The sequence below is a fragment of the Chenopodium album genome, chromosome 4, assembly GCF_948465745.1.
Source record: "Chenopodium album chromosome 4, dcCheAlbu1.1, whole genome shotgun sequence".
Classification (NCBI taxonomy): Eukaryota; Viridiplantae; Streptophyta; class Magnoliopsida; order Caryophyllales; family Amaranthaceae; genus Chenopodium; species Chenopodium album.
The window spans coordinates 78280904-78286903 of NC_137837.1; positions in this window are offsets into that span (position 1 = coordinate 78280904).

The window sequence follows — 6000 nt, forward strand, 5'->3', positions numbered from 1 at the left end:
AATTCATTGAAGAATAGGCACTGCCAAAATCTGTGGGGGTCATTGGAGGTCCGTAGGTGGACGACCCCATTGTGTAGGCCTGCTGACTTGATCCACGAGCATAGGTGGGCCGTTTCTGGTACGGTCCAGAGGTGGGAAAGGGTGCTGGCGGAATTGCCCAGCCTTGAGGCCAAAAGGGCTGGAACGAATTGGGCCATTGAGTTAATGTGGCCCAATTTTGTCCATTAGGATTGGGCTGAACTTGTTGTTGCCATCCTTGTGGTTGTTGTTGTCCCTGTTGTTGCGTACCCTGTTGTTGTCCTTGGCTTGAAGAAGAGCCCCGACCAGACGAAGAGCCTCGACCCTTGCCTTTACCTCGCCCTTTGCCGCCACCTGAAGCACGGCCTCTGCCGCCGCCACCTGAATCGCGGCCAGCCGTGGATTGCGTTTGCTGCTGCCCGGAGTTTGCAGAGAGCTCCGGTTGTGCGACAAAAGAAGATGGAGATGAATTGTGGTCGTTCGCTCGTCGAGATTCCTCAAGAAGAAGCCTCGATCTTGCTGTGTTGAACGAAGGTAAGGGATCGGTTTGCTGAATCATGGTAGCAACCGTATCAAAGTCGGTGCCTGTTAGTCTGGAAACAAGTCGGATCACAAGTTTTTGCTCCGTCACAGGTTGTTCGATGTTGGCTAATTGGTCGGCAAGGCTCTTAAGTTGCTGACAGTACGCCGTTACACTAGGGAAGTTGCTCAGATGAAGCGAGTTGAACTGATTTTTAAGATAGACCGCCCTAGTGTTCTTGTTATCTTGAAATATTTCTTTAATGCGATCCCATAGTTGTTGAGCACTCGATTTTGGGGCTAAAATCGTATTGAGAAGGTCGGTAGAGATCGTGCCGTATATCCACTGCTTGACAATTGCATCGAGGCGCTTCCATAAGGAGTCCGATATATCCGTCGGCCGTGAAATAGATGAGTCTATGTGATCTAACACATTATACGCACAAGCATGATTCTCAAATAGCTCCACCCAATTGGAGTATTGTACTTTCTCATAGTCAAGAACAAGGGGTATTGCATTTTTTATGTTGCTCACTGCCAAGGCGGGGTGAAACTCCGTCGTAGGAGGTGGCGGAGGTGGCGGAGGTGGCGGAGGAGGGGTGTCACCATCCTTGGCCATGGGAAATCAATGAAGCAGTAAGCGTAAAAATAAAAAACAGAGGAATTTAATTGCAACCGAAATCTGGAATTAAACCGTGAACAGGGGAAAGTGTAATTGCGGAAACGTGAAGTAGGCTAGGTCCTAATCAAAACAGAAAAAAAAAACCAAAGAAATTGGAAAAAAAAAATAAAAATTGAGATCTACAACCTAAGCTGTGATACCATGTTAGATTTCGGGAAAACTCCTTAATCTGGAGTGTGTACCATTGATCAAATATATAGAGTTTACAACGCTAGGCCTAATCACGTTAGGAATCCTAGTTACGATAAACATACAAAATATACATTTAATATCCTAATAATCTGCGACAAATATTATCCTAAATATAATATCTATCAAATACAAACATACAAATTAAGCATAGATATTACCTTTCATTCACTCTTTTTTTGTATACATCTTTCTTCTTTTATTGACAACAATTTCTGCTAGAGATATGAGATACCGGAAAATATACGTGTTATATATTTTTTGTATGTATCTTATTTGAGAATAATATATTATGTGAATAAAATATACGTGTGATATATTTAGAGAATATAAACTTGTTCTTGTAAAAATCTCAGGACTCGGACCAGTTCTAAAAATTGGGAACCTGGTTCCGGTTCTAGTTCCGGAACAGGGTACCAGTGGCGGAGCCAGGAATTTCCATCCCGGGGGACAAATGAACTTCGCATAGTTTGACAAAAATATATGTTGAAAAAAAATCAATACTAGAATACATAATTAGTTAAATAATTCTGTCAAAAAAAAAAAGTTAAAGAATTAAAGTTTCACAACATCCAAAATACTTATTAAAGAATCTAACATCATAAACTAATTATTCCTCCTATGATGGTACATTATTACTCCCTCCGTCCCCGAAAGAACGACCCATTTGGGTTGATTATGCGGGTATATTAAGAGAGTTAAATAAAAAGAAGTAAAAATATATTGAAAAGATAAATTTACATAGGGTTTGTAAAAAAATAGAGAGAGAAAGTAATAAAATTACATGGAAAATCAAATTTTTATATGGGGAAGCTAATTTTGCACAAATATTGTTGCAAATTGGTGGGTGTTTTAATGCAAATGGGTCATTCTTTTGGGACAAAAATTAGGCCAAATGGGTCATTCTTTTGGGACTAAAATTAGGCCAAATGAGTCGTTCTTTCGGAGACGGAGGTAGTAGTATTTAAATACTGAAGGGTCTATAAAAAATTTACATATGGGTTTGAATTTTTGACAAATTTGAACATAAGATAATATAGGTAATTAAATGCACTTATCATTGTTCCTAATTATAAATATACTTTATTGGAAAAAATAATAGAAGGCAAATTGTCTTAGACATATCACATATATACAAAAAATTAAAGAAAGCAAAAAAGTAAAATTGGTTCAACTAAAAAAAAGGTAAAATAAAAAAAGTAAACAAAAAATTACAGAAAATGAAAACGTAAAATGCTGTAACTAAAAAAATAAGGTAAATTAACCTTCCAAAAAAAAAAGATAAAATAAAAATAAAAAAATAAAGTAAAAAGCTGCATGGTAAGTATTGACCGCGGGTTGAGCAACCTACTCCAGAAGCGCTTTACCACTGCTCCATCTATCATGTTGTATTTATTATAGTGCATGAAATATTATTTATCTAATTTTTTTTAAAGTGGGGGGACAGCTGTCCCTCCTTGTCCCGGGCTGGCTCCGCCACTGCTGGGTACCCTATCTTTCAAAGTAAGCTTAATAGTTACTTGATTGTCTAGAATATTTAATACGAAATTACAAATATTAATTAAACTTTTAAGAGTAAGTAAGGGTGTAAATAATCCGATACGTTCGTAAACTACTCGCGAACAAGCTCAGTCAAAACTCGTTTGTTAAGCTAACAAATTAAACAAGCTTGAACAAAAATTTTAAGTTCGTCATATAAATGAACACTGCTCGAACAACATCATGTTCAACTCGGTAGCGTTCATGAACAACTCGTTTAAGTCCATTTATAAGTTTTTTCACGGCCAATTAAAACTTGGAAAATTTATAAATCCTTTTTTTCATACATATTTGTAAGTACTAATTATTTCATCATGTAAAGGCATAAAACTCCGTTATTACTTTTTTCTATAGAAAGAATATAAATATTTTATATAAAATTAAATGGGTGTGTTAAAATTTGAAAGAAATCATACTTTTAATGATAAATTTCGGCTATTATTTAATCAAGTCTGATTTAGACCCGTTCAAGCTCGAACTTAAACATGAAATGCAAACTAGCATGTTCGTGAACCGAAACCAGGTTTCCATTTTTATAATCCGGAATGGGAACCTGTGGAAATACTTATTTAGATGGACTATTTCCAGGACATGTGAACCATCCATTTTTCACAGCCCGGATGGAAAGAGCCTCGTTGTGGCTGCTGATCTTGCTGCTGTGTCGTGTGATCCGGTTTCGATGCCTATATTCCTTCACTCTCTAAGACCCTATGGAGATATATTTATCGTTGATATCGACGCTAGTGACATACGTAAGGATGAGAATTTGAAAAAATTCACCCGCGTTACACATAGTAGATATGAGAACTCAACTGCGACTTGGCCCATGGCCTCGACTAAGGACTTGCTTGCGAAATGGAACGTCCGATTAGCCGGTAACGACGATGCCAAGAAGTATAAGCCAGAATGCCCGTATATGCATAAAGTGTTGGATTTAAAGTAGAAAAGCAAAGACTAAGGGCTTGTTTGGCATCAATTTTGGTTTTTAGTTTCCTGTTTTTTTGAAAACCAAAAACCAAAAACAAAAAACAAAAAAAAAAGTGTTTCCACTTTTTTGTTGTCTGTTTTCACAATTATCATAATTTTAATAAGTTTATATAGTTTTTGATTCATTATTGGACGCATATCATATATTTTTAGAAAACAAAAAACCAAAAAGCAGAAAACCACAGCAATGCCAAACGAACCCTAAAGTAATGGGAAAGTGATTACATTATGTTAAATTTCGAAACAATATGAAATGGGCCTTGGCAACCCGAACAAAGAGGAGGAGAGTTTGGTCCACAAACAAGGCTTTGGAGCTTCCATACTCAAACCAATTGGCAATAGTAGGAGGTACTCCTTTACCTTATAAAGTGAAACCATCTCTCCTCTTTCTCCAATGTGGGACAGTCATAAGTGGGTTACAATGGGTTTCAACACTCCCCTTCACTTATGAGTGTCCTTAGAACTTCAAAACTAACTGGATAAGGCCAGATCAATAATCCTCTTAGGGGCTGGACATCCTGTCGAGGTAAATCCTTATCTAGTAGCGATTAAATACCCAGTTTAGAAGAGACCTACAACCTGGGCTATGATACCATGTTAAATTTCGAAACAATATGAAATGAGCCTGGGCAACCCGAACAAGGAGGAGGAGAGTTTGGTCCACAAACAAGGCTTTGGAGCTTCCATACTAAAACCAATTGGTAATAGTAGGAGGTACTCCTCTACCTTATAAAGTGAAACCATCTCCCTTCTTTCTCCAATGTTGGACACTCATAAGTGGGTTACAATGGGTTTCAACACATTAATTGCATCAGAAAAGAGTACATGAAAGGCCTTTACATTGGCTTAATGAAAAACTAACTAAACATAAAAATAGGAGTACTAAAAGGAAGTGGAATACACCGTGACTCCTTAACAAATGCACCTAGACAAAATATACTAATTTATTCATAAGACTAAGTAAACCACTTAGTTATTGCATCTAAGAAATAGGAATAAAAAACGTAACTACTTTGACTTAGTACTAGCTACTTTGGAGGACTGATTTCAACATAAAGGCGGGGCTGAAAGCTTTCATATGACTGGACACCTTTGTATTCCTGATCAGCATTGTTGTTAATGAGTACCGTTTTAACAAAAATAAAAGTTTTTATGTACCAATTATTTTTTGTTCTAGTATGTATTTTTGTTGAGGACTTTGCTGGTTGATAAATTCAATGATTATTTGTTGTTATCTTTCACTAATCGCCTTAGCTTGCAATTCGTTGCTAACTCTCCATACATTTATATTAGCTGTAGATGTAAGTCTTTTAATTTTGAACGAGAATGAGAGATTGCTACTTATCGCTGTTTTAGAGAAGCAAATGGTACCCTAGATTAGCATGTAAATTATGGGGTTAATTCATATCAAAAGGTGGTTCTCTTCAAACCGGTTTCTAAGGATTTTGGTGTCGTTTTATTGTAAGATATAAGCAGATTTAGGGACAGATCTACATGGGTGCAAGGTGATACGCGTGACTCAGCAGTGTGAAATTAAAAAAAAAAAAAAAATTAGTTTAATTTTTTTTTTAAAAAAGAGAAAAAGAAAGACATGTGAACTCCGTGAAGCACTAAGGCCACTAAGTACTAACAGACATTCCTAATCTCTTTCTCTCTCCTCCCTTCTCACTCCTTTCTCTCTCCTTCTCCCCTCTCATGTTCTTCATCCTATAAGTCTATAACAAACAAAAACTAAAAATAATAAAATGGAAACAAAAAATAATACTACTTAATAAAAAAACAAGAAGAAAAAAAAAACAGAAATAGAAACTTAAAGGTGAAAAAATAATTGAAATAGAAACGAAAAAAAAAAAATCCGAAAACTTATAGAAATAAAAACATTAACAGAAACGACTTATAAAACCCTTATTGCAAAATTTTCAAAAACCCAATTAACCATTAGAACTATATATGACAAATGAGTAACGATTAATAGCATAAACATTCTGTAAATGACGAATTAAAACCCTTATTGCAAAATTTTCAAAAACCCAATTAACCATTAGAACTATATATGACAAATGGGT